A 21,073-nucleotide genomic window follows, 5' to 3' on the forward strand; every position below is an offset into this window, starting at 1 on the left:
TTTTTGTAACACTACTGAAAATCTCGTATTTTAACTTTTTTCTAGGTTGGTGAATAAAGAAGGTTCTGCAGTGGAAATAAGTTATCTTTGACAGCATTGCTGCAATTATACTGAAATTACCAAAACCAAATAAAACCTCTGCAAATCTTTCCTCACTTTCAAAAAAACAGAAAACGTACTGATGTTTATAGGTGTTCTCAAGGAACTGTAATTCATACTGGTACACCTCACATGAATAAAGCATGATGCTTACAAGCTGTGTCTTTCATGCAGTCCAACTGATTTGTTCAAGTGGCCATGTTAGACCAGCACTGCATCTGAGCTGGTGAGGTTATTAATTGGCAATAAATAGAAACACACTATTTAAACCACTTTTGACTAATGCAAACCCAGATAAATCTGAGTTGGCAGATTTATTAGCACCCAATATTATACTATGACTGAAAGAATGATTAGCCAGGACCCTTGACAGGCTGAAGATATATGATCTGATATGGCAGCCTTTTTCTGAATCTGTTGAGAGATGGCTTTAGGTGTGTGGGTGTTTGTTTAGTGCTTGTGTAAATTGTTAGACTGATAGCCCTGAAATACGAAACTTTATCTTAAAAACTGGGCACAGGCTGGGTCCCTTTTTATAATGCTGTACTGTGCCTTAAACAAGGCTTGGGGGCTTATTGCTAAGAGCAGGACAGGAGAGTGATGCGGTGCGTTTTCACCAAGGAGACAGCTAAGTCGTCTAATGAGATATTTCTTTGCAATGTAGAAGGTATGAAAATACCTGGGACATGTTTCACATATTTGATGTGTTTACGTTGAGTACAGAATTGGTCATTTTTAAAATATCTTACAAACTTTTCATGCTGCACACCTATATTTGCTTTATGTTGTACATCGTTCTGAAGAATTAGGTATTGTTATAGGGATATCTTAGTGAAAACATTGGGGAGAAGCAGCACAAAGCAAGGTCTCCAAAGATAAAGAAGGGGGAATTTGAGACATTTCTCCCCCCCATCTCCTTTTTTCTCTCACAAAGGGAATCAGTGTATGACTTGCTTCAAATTGAAGTCAGCTTTGCAAATTCACATTTGAGCAATAGCCTGATCCAGAAAAGTCTAAATTAACTGATTAACTACTCAGAGTACCCCGGGGAAAGGGAAATCTGTTTGCAGAAATGGAGAGTAAAGGAGGGGCATAAGTAAAAGCAAGATGACAAAAGGGCCTTGAAATTTCCAGTGAGCATCTAAATTTTGTAAGCCATCCTCAAACCTAAGAAGCATGTGTTACTTAACCATAAGTAACAGGACTGCAGCTGAGCTCTTGACAGAGCTGTAATAGAAAGAGAAACGTAGCATGGACAGAGGGCATTAATGGTTATTTTCTTTTATCATTCCCTGCTTTCTTGAATTCTTATTAGGGAATTAATAAACACATATGGTTTGCAGAACAAATCCAGCCACTAGGAACTTTCCAGAGTACTTTTTTATTATTATTATTACTAATGGTAATTATGCCTACAGGTGAAGTAACAGCTGAGTGACTCAAGTTACCCTGCTGTTTAATTTAATCAAAGGAGTCATGAATCCTTTAACAAGACCTTTTAGAAAAAGGACAAAGATAATTTCCCCTATTATTGGGTTACAAAGAATACAAAGAATTTATTTCATAACACCTAATATATAGTAAAAGTATATGAGGAGAGAAAGAGAAAAGGAGAGGGAATCAATAAAGCCACTTGAAGGTATGCTGATTTTTTTTTTTTTCCTCTGAAATTTTGTGGCATGTTCTTAAATCAGTGCTATAATCTACAGGGCTTGTAGATGCTACAAATTAGTCAAGAAAATTATGTGTTAAATTCAAAAAATTGTGAATTTAACAGAAAGAGCATTTGACTGCTGCTTGTCTGTAGAGCACACAATACACATGAGGAGGAGGCAAAACCCCATCTACCAACACTAAATCTTGGGAAGCTGGACTGAGATTTCGTTATTTCTGCTGTTCCAAAGCCTGTGGCTTGCAGAAAAAGCTCTTGCAGAACTTGGGAATCAGAAGCAGCAGGAAAGATCTACTGATCTTTGGCATATTCTGTCTTCTCTGATGTCCCAAAGTATGGGAAATTTGAGACTAGACAATAATTGGAGAGGTTAGACCAAACATGGTATTTAATAAAGGTCTAGTAGATTTCAAGCACCTTACTTCTTGAGGACTGATGCTCCTGAAGATATTGTAGAACAAACCCTGGCTTATCAATAAGACAACTCAGTGCTACTACTGGGTTCTTCAATTTATGAAAATATTGAGAGTTAATGTACCAGCTCCACTGTCAGAACAAGAGATGCAATCCCTCCTGCCCACAATGTGTCTCTTCATTGTTGGATTTCTACTGCTCCCAACTTAAGGTTAAAAAAGAAAATATAAGGAAAGAAACAAACGAAAACAGTCTTTAGCCTGTCTCTTGCAGTGAGCAGCAAATAGCAATAATCTTCACAACCCCCAGAAATCTTCTGAGATGACTTATGGCCGTCTCAATTACAGAGTAGCCTGGGGACTCCCCAGTTTCTGGCAGTGTGACCTATCTCTCGCTCAGCATAAGTGTAGCCACTACTCCTCACACTGGCTACTTTAGCCATGGTGGAGAAGTTACACTGTCTATGCGTAGCCTGCAAAATAAATCCTCTGCCTTGGTGCTTGATTGCCCAACAGCTCAGGTGCATGCCACATGGCTCTGGTTCCCTCACTGCCCAAACCTGAGCTCACCAGGGCTCCTTCCCTAACTGTATCTGGGTTTTTGGAGAGAGGCATGACAGAAAGGTAAAGGCTACATGCCTATAGTCACACAGCAGGACAGTGGCAAACATAAGAGTAGAAAAATTTTCTACCCAAGAGATCCTTCTTTCAGAGTCCAGCCGAACTCAGAAAGTTAAAGAACTAACATGTGCGGCAACCTTTCACTTCAAGAGCTCATCTGAAAGGCTAATTAAGGTCAAGCATACCACACTATGTAGAAAGACTTGTTAAGTCATTCACTCTGGAGGAGCTGGATTGGTTTCCACAGGACACTTGCCAGTTTTTTGTTCAAACTACTTTCAGAAGTCACAAACAATAGGTTTTTTTTTTTTTTAGTAATTCCTTTGCAAGATACTTCAGGTCTCTTGCCACCTGAAAACTCTTATCTGATTTTTGGCTTAAATGTATCTCCACTTAAGTTTTATATCCCCATGCCTCTTCATCATGCTTGGGTGCATCAAACTACATTTCTTTCATTCCTGGATGTTTGCACACTTCAAACATTTATAGCCTGTTATAACATCATTTCTCCTTAGCCATTACCTAGTGATACAATGGATTATTAAATCATTCCAATATTTTGTCTGAGTTCTTTCCTTCCACTCCAATATTTGCTGCTTCCTACTGAACTCCCTCCAATTTGTTCCTCTCTTTGGTAACGCAGTGCCCCAAATGAATTCAGCAGGCAAAATTCAGTACTCAGTGTACAATATGCTACTGATTCACTACATTTTCCTTTCTATTCCTCCCCTATTTTTACACCCTTCTGAAAATCAAGTCCCTTTTTGGCATCTCAGTAAAACAACTAGATGCATTTAGCATCCAGCCTAACCCTTGACACACAAAACACTGAATGTGCTGAGCTCCCAGGAGACAAAGAAATCTAGCCCTGTGTTTACATGCCCGAGGATAAAGCTGGGCTCTTTTTGAAAAATCTGCACCACCCCAGCACCACTGGAAACAACCTGAGACCCAGTGCCTGTTGCCACCTTTGCTCTGAGAGCAAAGATGGGAATGATATTTCTTGAGTGCCATGAGTAACCCATGAATAAAGACTGGGGGGCAAAGGAAGCTCGGATATACTGCTCTTTCATTCTCGGGTGAGAATGCAGTGACAGCGTTGGCCAGGTCGGGCCAGGAGCGTGGGGCGCATCGCCCCTTCTCCCTTCCCACGCAGTGAGAGCTCCCCCACCTGGACCTCCTCTTGCCCGCCGCCCCGGGGTGGAGGGCTGCTCCCCAGCTCTTCCCTGAGAGGGAAAAGGGGGATTTCAACAGGGGCACGTCATTCCCTCCTGGCACAAAGTAAAACTTTGAGGCCACACAGGCTAAATGCACAGGAAAATAGCGTCTGCTGTATTTCTGCAGACAGAAAATGTATACTTCAGGAACAAAAGCACTCAGCTAGCATTTATAAGCAAGCTGTTAAACAAAAGCTGGGGGTCTCCTGCTTCCTCACGCTCCTGCTAGACGAGAGGCGCCTGGAAGAGACTGGAACAAGAAGAAAATAACTTTCATGGCACGCTCCCCACTTATGCCTTGCTGTGGGGACAGACCGAGTGCCCCAGCAAGCCCAGCCCCATGGCAGCAGGTGCCCGAGGAGTCGCTGGGTCACTGTTCGGAGCCATGGCAGGAGGCTGAGCAATGGGGACCCACGTCTCACCGCCTGCCTGCCAGCCTTGGCCCCCGGGAAGAGCCCAAGGGGAATCCTTCTCCAGCTCTGGCCCAAGATGGGACGAAACTCTCCAAACCTCAAGTATCACCACGTTAAATTAAGGGCGCTGGTTTTACTCCCTTGAACACTGGGACAGGTCTTCCCAGTTTGGGTGCCTGCTGCTGCAGCAGCTGCATTTCATGAGTGTCCAAAATGAAGCTTGCCATGGCTTGACTCTGCGTATCCTTTATCACACTCCTTTTAAAACGCTGGTATTTTCCAAAGGAAAAGAAAACATCCTGTGCTATCTGGAATTTTCCATGGTTACACTTTGCCCAGAGGTGACTTGTCCCTCCGAGGAAACTTTCAGCATTATGTAATTTTTTTTTACTCCTGTTGTTTGTATCTACAGAGGCAGGCAGATAAATGGAGAGACAAACAAATGAAAGAATAGCCTGAGATTTTTATCAGAGTGCAGAGCTAGGATGACTCAATGATCAAGACAACTGCTCTGGAAAGTTTTAGACTTTTGTTAATTGAAGATTGCTGAAATTCCAGGATGATGGGGGGTCATCCTTGAATCTTTCTCATGGAGGAAAATGTAATTTTAAGAGAGAGGTGTGACTGGAAATACCTAAAGGGAATGCCATTTTTAATTTTGAGATCCTGTCAAATTGAGCTTTCATAAAGAGCTAAATGTTCAAGTAACCACTTGAGGATATGTTTTTTGTTAACATTTAGAAAAATGCACAAATATTAGTAGTTTAAAAAGCCACAACTTTGAATCCCACTGTTAATATTTAAATATACAATTTACTTCTAACCACTGTTATCCAGATTGCCACTTTTCTGAACATTTGAATCCCTAAGCTTCATGCATCTTTTTTGAAAGTGTGTTGATTCCTCCCAGAAACAGCTCTAAACTTACTCTCCTCACTGCTCTGTAATATAAATATTGGGCATCAAGTATTTTTCTGTTTCATTGTATAATTCTTACACACACAGATACTATAATAGTATAATTTCTAAACAATATGATTACTCACACTGAACCTACGTGCGCACACAGTCTGCAAAAGAGTTGGGGGTCTGGTTCATCATGATGAACAAGACCATCCTGTAATAAATGTATTTTTATTGTGAGGTGGTTTGTGTGTGGACAATTTAATTACTTGTTTGAGCAATAAAGTTTCCACAACAATAAAGGCTGGCCAACCTACCCTTTTCTCACTCGATTAACCTGCTGAAACTCAAGACACCTGTTCCAAACGAACAGATTTTTATAGAATGAGTATCAGAGGACTTGACACTTTGCCACCATCTTGACATCATATTTCACATAAGACAACCCCTCCCAAAAATGCTTTTCATTCTGTGTGACAGATACATTTGCCTGGAGCTGTTATCAGGAAGAATGCAGAACACCTTGTCAAAAGGCAGATTTTTTTTTTTTTTTTTAAAGATATGATCTCAAGGAAAAAAAAAAGTAGAAAAGTATACTGATCATCCATATCCAGAGGCTAAGAGGCTAAATCCTTTTGTTATTGATCTACTTAGGTTAGGAATTCAGGAGATACATGTGTGCCTTTGCATGTCTGTTCTCTGCTGGTCTGTACTATGTTTCTTCTGGGACACAGACGAAAAGCTAAGTTCAAGGGTCTGTCCTAAACTAATCTTTGATTCTTAATATTGTAGATGCCCATGGAGTTGTAATACCCAAGGTGCCAAAGGCCTGTAAGCATCTTCCAAAGCATTGCATTACACCCTATTGAGGCAAAAAGTTACTCAAAAACACAGAAAAGAGCTGTTGTTTCATCTTTGTTGTTTGAAAAAATATTATAAGCCTTGATGCTCTAAATCCCATGACACAACGCACCTGCTCTGGTCATTCAACTCACTTGTCTATTGAGATCAAATTCTTAGTCGAGGCAATTTCAAATAAAATTAACCTCCTGCTTCTCTGGTATACCAATTGGGGATCACTTTTCTCCTCTACAGCCTGGGGGAACTCATGATGCGAGTTATCCTTCAGGGCTTGCGTTGTGCTGCCTGTGAAGTAACACTGGAGTGGCAGGGAGACTTCTGCACAAGCCCTTCAGTGGTGCTGTCCCAGCAGCAGATTTGCTGCAAGTAAATTTTGCTTGCTGAATTTATGACTTTCTGAATTACAAAGGAGCAACAGTTTGCGCCATTACATTAAGAATTCAAAGTAAATTATTTAATAAAAAAATCCTTGTTTATATTCCAGCTGTTGATTATCTCCGAGCCTGGTAGCAGCAGGTACTATTTACAAGAAATCCTGAAGAGTTCACACCGAAAGAGAACATAATGAGACAACCGGGCCCAAGATGAGACACTCTGCACTTCACTCCTCCACAGGCAGATATCCTAACACTGCCTGTTGATTCCTTACTTCTGGCATGCAGAGGTTGCATCTGACTTTTCTCAAAGCAAATTCAGCTTTCATAACAGACTAGTGACAGGTGGGGAGATGAAATTCCCTGTTTAGCCATGCAGCGGTGCACCATGGATAACCCCACACACGGTTACGTACATCATCCCAGCCTGAAGGGAATGCCTACTAGGCAGCAAAGATAACTCTGCTTCCAACACTCAGCCCTTCACCCACCCATAAGCGTTGGGTAAAACTTCACTGAAGCCAGCATGTCCTGCAGTGTGAAAGAGAGCGTGGTAGCACTGTTAGTGTTAATATAGCTTAACCTCTAAACTGTGCCAGCCAAAATAAGGTTTACCACCAAAATCATGTTTTCACTATACCTATCCTTGGACTTTTTCAGGTATAGAAATGCCATTACAAATCATAATGCCCATCTGACACTACTACACTACTCACATTTTCAAGAATGGATTTGGCCTTCAGTCACAAACCCTCTTTAAGCAAAGCCGGTGTTCTGAGGCAATCACTGGCTGGTATCAGTGGAAATTAAACAAACCCAGTATCCAAGATGGAAAAACGTTCTGTTGTCAATCACCAGCATGCTGAAGCACCCAGCCCCTGGCGTAAAACACAATTAACACTGCGTATGAATGAGTCATTGAAAGATTTCAGCTCTCTGAAGGAAACACTATTGCCCGCTTTTTCCTTCAGATGTTCCACATTCCCCCAAAGACACCTAAGATTATAGTGAGTATTAAGTCTTGTTCCTAAGGGTCAGTATAGCATATCAACAGAAGAAATACAGCTTATTGCTAACTTTCTGCATGCGTAATTTGCAATTCCGTTCCATGGGCACTTGCTGACTGAAGTAATCTCAATAATAAAGGTGAAAAATATATATTCCTAGAAGACTATTATATGGAATGACATAGGATGTAATACCCTGTAGCCATAGAGAAATGATGACTTTAAATGAATGAAACCAGTGCTGCTTATGTGGTGACAGGAAGATACAGCCTTTTTAAAAAAAAAAAAAAAAATCTGTATTGAAAGCTAAGCTGTTATTATGTGTAAAGCAGCTGCAGAGAAAGTGATAGCATTAAAGGCATTAGAACAAAGATTATCTGTTCTCTGTAATTAAATCCTTTTCCCTGCTTTATACCAGATGACTCCTCAGGTCACATGAGCTCAATTCAAGCATCATCCTTGAAACTAGCCTGAAGAGGTTGGAGACAGTCACTGGAAACCCCTCAATCTACAGGGATTTAATTGTTCTGTGGTTTCCATCCTGCCTTCTCTTTGCAGGAGTGGAGAGCTGTGACATTGATCCTAAAAGTATCTGGGAACAGGCGGGTGTTTGCACAGCTTCCACTTCCCCCACACCTTTTGCCAGTGACTTCTCATACATTTGAGATGACAACACATAAATATCACTTCCTTGCCAGAGTGGACAGTTTATTCATATCGTAGTTCCAGTAGCTGTATGGCAAATATTATCTCGTGGTCACTGAAGGGTAAATATCCATCTCCTGGAAAGTGAGTGCAGTGCCAGGTTATTCTCTGCATGAGTCGGGGGGACAGAGGAGTGTGTCAGCACTCCTGTGGCAAACACAGACACTCCTCAAGGGCCTTTTATCAGCCTGTGACTCTGGTCAGGCTATGGGATTAGCTCCATGTTCTCTGATTCAGCTTTCCTCCTCATCTGACACCACCTCACCTATTGCTTACCTAATACTCTTCTGCTGGAACCAGTCACACAGGTTTAAAAACAAATAAAGGTTTTGCAAGATCCAGGAGGAGGGAAGAGGGACTCTTGCTAGTTCAAACTGTGATCCACATCATCGGTGATTAAAGAAAGAAAAAAAAACCAACAAAAAAATCACTGCTGTTAGGTGGTTTATGAGAGCTGCTGGCCTCAGTCAAGTCACAAGGGGGAAAAAAAATCTATTCACATGGATGCCCTCAGCCTGGTATGAGGATCTCAACACTTGGAGGGCAGGAAGGATGAACTTACTTTTCCTCCTCCTAAGGTCCCTTTGGGTTAGAGCTGGAGGTGAAAAGAAGATAATGACTGAGTCAGACCCGAGTTGTACCACATCCCTTTACAGCCAGAAAATCAAAGGCTGACCCAGGCCACAGTCCTTTCGCTCCAACCATTCTCCTGCTAGACAAAGTAGGCTCCTTCTAGTACAGTCTTAAGGAAAGCAAGCTCTGACATTTACAGTCTGTTTCCCTTTAAGATCACATTAATTTTTCAGCTTGCAAGGCAAGTTTGTACCTTTTTAAACTTAGTACTGAAAGAAGAAAGAAAAAAGAGGAAGGTTGACTTGGGACACGCAACACTTTGAAGAAATTCAGATACGAAATGCCTCTCCTTTCTCTTTTACACAGACAAAACAGGAGTGTAAATGAACCAGCTCTGCTGGAGCCAAGACTGGAGGAAAGCCTGGAGCCTCTGTAATTCATCAAGGAGCCATAGTAGCGCTAGTGGTGAGAGGGCACAGAAAATGGTAGAACCCCAGTTGTCCAATGAAGCCCACTGTCATCCCTGGCATGAAGCCAGGCTGGACTGGAAGCGGGCAAGCATGCACTAGCCCTTGCAATTCAGCTGAAGTTCAATCTCTGCTCCCTGCCCTCATTTTCCCTGACTTGGCCTCCCAGCTTGCTTCTGCCACTACCACCGCCACCCGTATTCTGAGGGACATGGCAACCTCCCCAGGCGATCATCACCTCCATCAGCTTTCAGGATTCCCCAGACCTTTGTTCTGCTTTACGATGAATGCAATTTATGGTATGTCCCAACAGTACTATCCTTCAGTAAGAGACACACACACGGAAGGGAAGCCAACAGCAACACATAAGTCTGTCAGGTAAATGAAACCACCCCCACTGGAGGTAACTCTGATGAACTGGAGAGAGTCAGAGTCAAAGCAAACAGTGAAGTTCTGGAGAGCCCAGGCCCCTTACTTCAGTCAGTGGCCAACACAACTAACATGAGGAATATTTTTTCTTAACCTGAACTTTTCCACCCAAGCTTACAAAGGCTATTACATTTTACAAAACTTGGTAGTATTTACTTTCAGAGCTTTATTAGGCTTCTTTTTGCTGAGCAGTTAAAGGATATTCTGAGAAGCCATGCAAATGTGTAAACTAAAACAGAAAACTGACAAGAGGAAAAAGAAAGCAAATGAAGTTTTACATGAATGCGCATATGAAGTTGTGGGTGTTGTACAAATATAGCTTCCCTGTGCCACTGTTTCATGCTTCACAGCAGAGGACTGCTCAGCTGGTCCCAGGAAGCTAGGAGAAAAAGGCAGGTCAGCCCCTCTATTTTGCACAGCATGGCAACATGCTGCCAAGCCAAATCTACAAAATCTTTTACAGGTGTAACGTAGGTGACCACTTTCCTACAGCCCCCCATAAATTCTGTTTGCTCTCTGAGGGGGCTTGGCTGCAAAGGTTTTACATGGATTTTTTTCTTTTTTTTTCCTCCTAGTAGGGACTCTGACTTTTGCTTATTGAATCAACAGAGGAAAAATACAAACTATATAAAAATGTGCCTATTGGAAATTGAGACAAGACTGGGAATACATGTTTGTAGAGAGGTAGAGGGGTGCATTCAAAAGCAGAGAATGAAGTAGGTCTTTTGTTTCAGAGGCTTATAACACATTGCAGGTATTGAAAGCCAAGGCAAACAGGAGTGGCTAAGACTGCTTTCTTGTACCCTTTTTACAAGGGCATGGTAAAATCAGGCATTCCAGCTATTTAATCCACTAGCCTGTCTCTGACACTTCAACACAATGTATGAGTAAATGGTATGTTGACATATCATGGATTTAACGAGAGTTTATTTCTTAACCAAGGGAATTAAAGGTTGGTTTATGCCTCAGAGAATGAAGGTATATTTGTACATTTTTATCCTACCTAAAGCAATAGAGTATTTTTATCTATACACAAGTTGCTTGTGGAATCCTATCCGGCAGCATATACTACATGTTGTAAACATGCCACATCAAAAAAAAAAAAACCAACAAAACAAAACAACCAAAACCAAAAAACCACAAACCAAACTTTTCTGATCAGTTCCTTTTCTAAATAACTATTTGTATTCTAGCATTAGTACATTTTACTAGTATTAGCATCCTTGAGGAGAATTGGGGAGAACATGATGTACAAAGACAGGCTGAGAGAAGTGGGTTTGTTCAGTCCTAAGAAGAAATGGCAAAATCATATACTATTGCTTTCAACTACCCAACAGATACACATAGAGAAGGCAGAGCCAGAGTCTTCTCAAATGGTCAGATTTCTAGGATGGGAGGTAACAGGTCCAAGTTGCAGCAAAGGAAATTTCAGTTAGATGGGGACGGGGGGGAGTCACCTTGAGAGTGCTTTAAGACTGGAGGAGGTACCTGGGAGCTTGTGGAACCTCCATCCTCAGAGACACTTCAACCCCAACTTCAGGAGGCTCTGATCTAATTTGCCCCTTCTTTGGACAGGATGATATCCAGCAGTCCCTTCCCACCTAAATTATCCTACGACACTGCTGTGCTGCCTTGCTTTATTTCACGTTAGAGTAGCTTCTTACCTGGATTCTTACAGAGGACTTCGATCAGTGTTAAATCTCTAACAGATCAGAAACTGTATCATCTGGTGTAAACAGCAACCGCATCAGTATTCTCAAAGTTTGTTCCATGATATGCACTTTGAAGAGTTTCAAGTTCATTCAAATGTATGGGTATTAAGTCTCTGTGACAAAAAAATGCACTCCAGATTTCATTCTGCATCCCAGAATACATTCTAAAAAGGTATTACTTATTTCTGCCCCCCACCCCTAACTGTGTGCTTTAAGTGTATGGGTTTTGTCCAAAACTATCTTAAGACCCATCCTAGGCAAAACAATCCTCATGGACATCAGCTGAAGTGTTTCAGCTAGCAGTTCTTTGCAAGAGGAGGAAATTCCTAGGAAAGCCTGAATCCTTCTATCTTCACGACACAACCTCCAAGCTTATATGCGAGTCCAAACCCTTGCCCGCAGTAGGGGAGTGGGGTAGGTAGCGGTTTAGTAGCAGATGAATAAGAATGTTTTGGTGCTTAGGAAGGCTTTCAAACTTGTTTTCTTTTTAGGAGGCATTAAATGGTTGAAGGACAAAAAGGACTTTAATATAAAGAAGTTTGAAAGTACCAGAGAAGTATTTTTATCAGTATGAATAAACATATTGCTTTACAAACACTAGTCCATTTAACCCCACATTAAAACAGACATTTAAATCCAAACAAGGAAGTTATCTTAGTCAGACATGCAGTAGAACTTATTTTATATTTTCTACAGCAAACCACCTCCCGTATTGGTTAAGTGTTCAGTTTCCTGCCCTGCTGAGTTTCTGGTGACATACATTTTCCTCTGCCCCCCTTGCCAGTTCACTCACTACCTTCCATGCTCCTGCTCTCTGCCTTCTGATTTTCCATGGGATAGATGTTTCTAGCATATGACACACTTCTGCAGTTTCTCTATGCCCACTCACACCATTATGCTCTCTCTTCATTAGTATCCTACCCTGTCTCTCTTCCTGATGTTTTTCCTCTTCGTTTGTCACTGATGTTTTCCTTTTCCTTTGTGTGGTTTAGGCTCCTTCCCTCCCTGCGCCCCATGTGCTTTCATTTTCCTTCTATTGTGATTAAGATTTCATTTTAATGCAAATTTCAAAGCAAAATATTATTATTCCCAAATGCTACGTGCACACTCATGTTTGAACAAGACAGAAACACTTCTCATCCCTTACCTTTTGTTCTAGGTTTTCCCACCTTGCTATGATGGTTTCTTTCTTCCTCGGGATTAATCTCTCATTTCTTTCTTTGATGCTCTTTTCTGTAATAGCACAATTGTTTTTCTTTGATAGTACGTTAAACTTCTTTTCTTTATCAGTATTTAAAGCTTGATTGATGTTTGACTTCTTTTGTCACCACTTTCTTTGAGTACCTTATTTATTCCTTCTCACTCTTGGTCTGCTATTTTATTCCATCACCATTTTTAGGAATACTCCTCAAAGATAATGCTAAAGGAAAGCACTTTTTCTCAGAGGGCCAAATACTATTATGTCCTTCCTATGTGCAAACACTAAAATTAGTAATAGTGCACGCCTGCAAGATAGATTACATAAGCTTTTTCTTTTTTTTCTTTTTTTTTTTTTTTGACTCCAGGCACTTCTAGGGTCTGGGCTGCCACTAGTTTGCACCTTGAATATGCAAACAAAGAGAAAAGCAGGTGTTAAACATTCCACTTTAGAGCCACTTAGCAGTGTGAATGCAGAAGCCCTACTTTCCTTTTCCCTCAGCCAGGCCATAATTGAACCTAAGTAGAACACTACAGGTGCTCTTCCTAAAGGAGTCTATAGGTCTGTAGTCAATTCATTGAAAAATTATCTTTGTGACCTTTCATTCTGGCATGAACAGCCACCAAACTCCATTTTCCATGAAGTATTGTCAAACATGGATGTTTTATCAACTTAACTCTGAAAATTGGAAACCAGAAGCTCTGGAATTTAAATAACACCCTGATAAATATTGAGATTGGTAAAATTACAGTTTTGCTTATTTGACCACAATCTGGGACCTGATCTAGCATGTGCTGAAGTACATGATTAACTCTAGGAAACAAGTGAAGTTACAAGACCTACGAAAAGTGGTTTCTATAGAAGAAAAAGGGTATGGAAGATTTAAACTAATAGTTCTGCTCTTGATAGTAATTGCTCCAGGCCTAGCAATTCCTCACAGACAATTCAATTAAATGCTGACAGAAACACAAATAGAGCTCACACGGTCTTCTAGTTCTTGCAGTGTTGCACTGATGTCATCTTGTCTGGAAGTTACTGCAAAAGGCTGTTCTTACTGAACACATAACTACTAAATAACACGGAGGTGTCTAAAGCAATTAGAAAAACAATAACCCTATGTTTCAAAACTTGAGTTTCCCAATCTCCAGAACTGACCTTGTTGTACCTGGCAATCTCATACTGGATAATGTATATCTTTGCATTCCAAACATTTGATGAGTTTTGCATTTCTCCCTTTTGGGTTTATGCTTGCATTCCTGAAGAGTCTCTGATGGTAACTGAAACAGAATGCACTTGTTGTGCTGAAATTAGCAGCAATGAATCACCTGGACTGGAATTTTTTCAGTGTATAACTAGTTTATTTGTTCTAATCTCCTGTTATTGCACAGATATTTGCCTTTCTAAATTTAATCTTGTCAATGAATATCATTCAGTTACCACTCGTCTCTCCTGACTTAATGATAGAGTGCAGTATTACATATATATATATAAAAAATATCAAGAACAGTTTTGAAATGTCAGTGTTTTTAATGGTAAGAATTGTCTGCAAAGCAAGGCAAAACAGCATTGTAGAGACATACAAATAGTCATGTAGAAAGATCAAGTATTATAATTTATAATAAACTGACACAGCATGAAATTTGGGCTACTTTTAAGTTTGTGGTAAAAATTCCAAAGCAAGTATACCTATAATTAATTTTATAATAAGACAGACTGAAAACTTACAAACTGCACTAGGATGGAGGAAAATTTGAGAGCACTTCTTGCAATATTAATAGCAAGAAACTTAAGGAAATACTTCACTCATCTCAAAACAGAGCCTTATAAAATGAGGTTAAGCTTAAAAAAATATCAAAAGCTGTTAACATGGAAGTGCCCACTTAAGCCTCTCAAACAGCTTTAACTGACTGCCAGTGATATTGTTGCAGAGCAGTATTCAATAACCTTCTGACACAATTAATGCATGTTTGTATTTATCACCTCAAACTAGGAAAATGTGCCTTTCAGACACTCATTAAAAGTATATGTACATGCATAGCATCACTACACAGCAAAATCTGTGTGTGGGCACAGTAGTTGTCCATTGCCCAATTGTGCTGGATGAGTGTGATGTAAAATAACTGGCAACAGTTTCTGAGGCAGGTTAAGCATTTATACTCAAAGTAGTTAAAAAGTTTTAAAACATAAGAAATCCATGTCTATATCTTCTTAAGTTCTGTGGCCAAACAGGTTACTGCCCATGATGTATTTGTGAGTGACTCCGATACCAGTTATTAATGCTTGGCAAATATGTATAGAAATAGGTAAACCCTTGCCTATCAAAACTGTTTTTTTTTTTCTGCTTGCGTCATAAATTTTCATATGAATACCCTTGTTGAAGATTTACTGCAAGACTCTGCAGTATCACAAAAATATTTAATGAACCAAACTCCAGCAAGTGCTGGCCATAAAACCAACTTGAATAGTATACCACAATTCAAGAAAGCAAAAATAGTGGTATTATAATGGCTTTATTTGGGTCTAAGCTTCACTAAAATTTCTTGATGTACTTTGCAATCCAGCCATTTCTTGGACTTCTTTGATGAGAAATCTGTCCTCAGATCAACCCTTTCTCATTACCTGAAGCTTTTTTACACTCTTTCTTTCATAACTGAGACTGTATCTAGCTATGCTTACTCTTTCCAATGTTTCACTTGCTTTAAAAAAAAAAAAAAAGTACTAGCAATTCAAGCTGGTTTTATTTTTGTATCTCTCAGCAAGTTCTAATAAAGTAAATTGAGCAATATTCTCAGTTTATTGTATTGATAAACAGACTGTAAAGTGTTTTATGATATGGTACTTCTTGTATGAAAGACACTAGACTAACATAAATTGCAATCGAAACTGTAAAGTACTAAAATATATTTTCCCTCTAGGGCTCTCTAGTATATTTGGCTGAAAAAAAATAAAATAAAATAAAAAAATAAAATAAAATAAAATAAAATAGACTTGTTTATTGTGTATATTTTTTGTAGTGTAATTAAATGTCTCTATGGTTTCCACTCAGAAACAAAGTCCTCTTTCCCTGCTCAAAGAAGTCTAAAGGCCCACAAATAACTTTACAGAGCTGCCTTGTTCCAAATTGGAGGTGAAAAAGCACTTTCTTTTTCACTTTCTCCAAACTGTCTCCAGAGGAATGGATCTCTCAGCACTTGCAGCCCTGTCATTTCCAGGCCATGTTAATAGTAATTATTAAAAAATAGCATCAGACTCTTGATTCAATCTTTCGTACTGTCCCAGTGATACTGTCTCACTGTAATTTGGACCAATGTAAAAATTTCCATTCTCCACCCAAACTCGTGTCAAGTGGATTCTTTGTGGTGATTACTTCGGATCTCATCCAAAGTAAGTGTCGAGCAAGAAGGTATCATCTTCCCCCCAGGATCAGGACTTGTCAGTGTGGCAACTCCTGTACCCTAAGGGACGTAAAACAATCGCAGCGGCTTTGCCCCCCTACCAGTGGTGGCCGGAGGCAGCTGTCCGGACTGGTAAAGACACAGAGGTGTTCTGCCTCTCTGGTGGGGCACCCCAGCCTAGGCACAGGTTCCGCGGCCCCAGATCATGCCAATGCGACTGCAGCTCTGCAACACCCACAATGAAACTGGGGACAAACTCAGTCCTCGGTGGTTTTATTGGAGAAAAATAGAAATTTGCAGGGATGTGGTAATGTAGCTATAGGCTCCAGACAGGTCTCACTTCACACATAGCAGCTACATTTTGAAGCCCAGCTCTTCAAAGACACCAGGACCTACTCTGATCCCTCTTACAGTGTTCACCAGCAGTAAAATTACTGAAGTGCCTGGAACTACTGAAGGGTGGTGAGAGGGAACAGTGTGAATCAGAGTAGTATCCAGACCCAAGGGTAGTAGTCTTTGTTCAGTAAATACAATCCCTCCAGTTTCATACCTTCTTGCTTTAACTGCACTTCCCACCCAGACCTCCCATTAAGAAGGAAGTGCTAATGGAGCTGTTGTAATCCTTCTTCAGAAAAAGGCAGTAGTTGAAATAATGGATAACTGAGGAAAGAATACTCACAGAAAAGTCAGAGGACAGGTAATGGATCTTTGAAATAAAGGTGGAGGTGAGATACTTAAAAAATTAACCTCCTCCTCTCTTTTGGTCTTCCTTTAATAAAAAGGTGATAAATCCATTATGTGTTTTAAGGTTCAGAGCAGCTGCATAATGAATCTGCCATAATACACAGGAAAGTGCAAATTTGCCATTACATTTCAACAGCTTGTACTCTACTCTGAATGAGATGGAGGATTATACAAGCACAAAAACACTCCCTGGAGTAGCTGAATGGAGCTGGTGGAATTAAGGCTGAAACAGTCACAGTTATCTCCTGATACCTGTTTAAGCATACAATGTTAAGCCCTTCTTTTGACATAGACTTTCATAAGCTTTGATTGTCCTCATAGAAAATTTCAGATGGGACTTCTCTCAGTCTCAATTCAACAGCTTGCCTAAAAAGGGGAAAAAATACTTCCCTAGTCACATATGAAGGATCTGCTTGCTTCCCTGTGGCTCTTTCTAGATCCTAAAACTCTCTCTTATGATTCAGGATTAATTTTGATGTTTGGAACAGTAGTATTTTCTAAATCTCTCTTGAGCAGTGGTCTATCTTGGATCTGAACCTGCCATTTTAATTTGAAAACATTATTGTATCATGTGCATTCTCCAGTTCTTACTCTTGCCTAAGCCTTCTTTCATGTTTTTCAACCATTTCTTTTTTTTTTCCATGAGCATCTTACAACAGATAAACACCTCATTGCTCAAATGTAGCATAAGATGAATATTTTGTATTGTCTTGTCATGTCATTCTTCAACCAGAGAATCATACTTAATGGTTTAGACACCCATGAGGTAGAATTTTTCTCACATCTGTATCTCTTTGTACCCATTATTAAACTATATTGGCTCAAAACAGCCAACCTCTTCTATCCTGGACTTTCTGAAAAGGTCATGTCTTACAATAAGGCAAAGTATGATAAGAACACAGAATTCAAGGCTTGCAAAGCTGATCCTACACCTCTGTAATAAAGGTGGAATAGCAGCAGTAATATTAGCTGTACAGAATACTTTTTTCTCCCAAACTCTGGGGAATGTTTGAAGAGGAGGAAAAAAAACCCCACAACAAATACAAGCAAGCACATATCACAAAAGTGTACAAAATCTCAGGCAATGATAGAACTCAGTCTTAATTAATTCATACATAACTGGTCCAAGCCATAAATTGGGCCAGAGCAGCAGGGTCCCCCTTGGCCAGGCAAGTGTGCCAACTGTGCTGAGGTTTCCTTTGAGTAACATCCAGCATTTGATAAGTAGGACTTCTCACCACTAGCCTGAAGGAAGGAGGAAGAGGTACTTGAGGTGACATATTTTTTCAGCATCCTAGCAGTAACTAGTGTGTGCACCAGGTTTTGCACTCTGCAGAACCCCAGTGAGGACAAAAAAAAAAAGGGCAGATCCCCAGACAAGTCCACTTCTCTTCCTGCTCACACATACACATTTGGGGGAGAATGAAAGGAGGAAAGATAGATACCCTATCACAATATGTTTTGTGATAGCCCTGGTTATGATCAGAATTCATCTATGTTCTTACTAAATTAAGATGGTATTATACTGCAGACCTCCTCAAAGAACTTTTTTTTTTAGAAACGGTGTTTTCTTTTAAGATTTCTTGATAAATCTGTTGGTTAGTGCACACAAAATCCATCTGCTCCCTGAAGATTGCCTCCAGACTGCAGAGCACTGCGTTTAATAATGCACATCCTTCTTGTTGTGTGTTTTCCTTTTTTCCTGGGAAGCGTACTGAGTGGTTTTGATGTTTATTCTCTATAGTCATGGTAGAGGGTGTATCAAACTTTAACCTAAGCATCTTGCACGTGGGACACAAACACACTCCCCCAAAGGAGACCTTATGTACACTTTTTGAGATGTGAAGACCTCCCTCCTATCACCATTTCATCAGTTGAAATATGCTACAGTCCAAAAGCAAGGAGATAGGTAGCCTACACCAAGCTAAAGAAACATGTGGTTCCTCTGTACACAGCAGAACTCATGAAGCCTGGTCTGCCCTCTGTGCAGATTCCCAGGTGTCTATTAAAGGATGAGGTTTTTAGCTGGCTCCTCAGAGGGAGACCCTAATAGGAACTCTCCGCTCTTCCTGGTCACCCATTTGCATAGAACTTACAAGATACTCTGAGGTCATTTCTCTTCTGTGAAACTGAATTGAATTTTGCCACTGGGTTTGCAGGTTGCTTGGAGGGGAGAAGAGGAGGACAAAATCACAACTGAGCATGCTTATTCCCTTAGAAGGCCAGGCTAAAAATCCTATTTAGCTGGGGACAGGTGGAGGGAAGGTGACACACATGAGGGGTAAGAAACATCAGCAAACAAAGGAAAAACAGCATCAGGATGAAGCAAAGAGAGGAATCAAAAGCCCAGTAAATCACACAAGCACCAATCTTTCTTGAGAAATCTTTTAGTCCTTTACCTCCAAATTCCACTTTATATACAAACTTGAGCAATCAGTGTTTCTCCAGGTTGGCACAAAAATACAGATGTAGCCTTTTTACTTTAGAATATAAATAATATACTCCTGTCCGAGGAAACAAGAATTAATCAGTAAATAAGATCACATGCCTTCACTTAGTGACTTTATTGATACCTTACTCAGCAGTAATTCTAAATTATTCTCCAATACATATACTTGTACGACAATTCTGCCACATCCTACCAGAGTCTAAGGACTGAATCTGGCCTGTTGGTGCCTTCTCCTTCCACCCTTTCCTATTGGAGGTAAAACAGCTGTTCAGTCAGGAAACACTTCAGCAAAAGGCATGCAGGTTTTTTCTGACGTTGCTCACAGCCCAACACAGGTTACACGTTGCCACTATTGCTGTAGCATCTGGGGAAAAGGTGTGGAAAGGAAGAGGGTGAGCATTTGCAGAAGAAGGAAGGAGGAGAAAGGGTTCCAAACAGGGACCCTGTTATAGGTTGCAGCCTATGACTTCTCCTTTCCTGCCTTGGCCCCGCCCTTGCAAGAAGAGAGGGTGATGCTTTAGCCAAGGTTAGTGAACAGCTGCTGAGTGAAGTGCCCTGAGGGACTTGAATAAAAATTCCCAAAGGCAATTTGTCCAGTGTGACTTTAGGTCTGACCACAGTGCCCTATATCTGTAGTATCTGGACTCCAGATTAGCAAGCTCTTTGTACGTGCTGCTATTCTGGTGCCTTCAGTGGGAAACTACTGAAAGATGAAGCTAGGAATGTGTTTCAATGCCTGCAACTATAGAGACCTACATAGCTGATGTTGTGGGATGGATTAAGTCAATATAAAGAGCTCTACCCAGCAAGGCTTACCTTTGTTTTACATCTGGAGATATCTGTTAGAGATAATCAGAGTGCAAACACCACAAACTCAATGGGACTTTTAACTTGTGAGGTTTTAGGCACAATGCTGATTTATGGCAGAAAGAAGGGGGTATTTTCAATGCCATCTGTTGACAGAGGAGATAAGCATTTGACCTGGTGCTCTAATCTCATTTTGTAGGCATTGTATATCACGATGTTTTAAGAGCACGGCTAAGCAGGAGACTTGTCTGTTTCCCTTGGCTTGGTTGTTCCTCTCTGGGTCAAACAGTCCCCCTGGAGAGAGAGAGAGATTGTCTGCTCCCTGAAGAGCAGCCACCGTGCTTAGCTCCAGTTGTAAAGTGAGGTGGGAGAAGAGGATGGCTGCAGGAAGAGACAAGACTGCTGTACGGTTCCAAAATACTATGTACAGCTGAATAGACATTTGGACAATCATACTTTACTAACAGAATGGGACTTGCAAGTAGACTGGAAAAATAAATCTTTTTCTCCAGGTTCAAGGCAACACTGGAAGAGGCTGAGAATCAGAGCCAAAGTCTTCACAGGAATGTTGGCTCTCCCTGGAAAGAAAAGAAACTTGTGTTGTGCATTTGAGGGGGAGAAGAGGCAGGGAATCTAAATCCAGTTTGACATATCATGTTTTTTTATTCTCTGCAATGAAAACACTTCTAATGGCTTTATTTTTCCATTTCATGCCAATATTACAACAGTTTCTGGTTGACTAAAGCCCAATCCTACTCTCTACAACAGAGAAACTAGAAAACTATCTTAAATTTGCTGGCCCACCTGTTCATTCCAGTGCAATGCAGTTGGGCAGTATGAAATAAGCTTGCTATTATTATAAAAGACCACATTTAGCATGATTCAGTGGGGCTCTTTCAGTATTAGCTACAGCAAAGACAAGGATCAAATGCAACTGAACAGCTCTGAACAGCTTCTGAAATAGATACCTCCATCTAACATGTCTTTACATGGTGCCTCCTATTATTTTTGCAA

The sequence above is a fragment of the Gymnogyps californianus genome, chromosome 1 (genome assembly GCF_018139145.2).
Source record: "Gymnogyps californianus isolate 813 chromosome 1, ASM1813914v2, whole genome shotgun sequence".
NCBI lineage: Eukaryota > Metazoa > Chordata > Aves > Accipitriformes > Cathartidae > Gymnogyps > Gymnogyps californianus.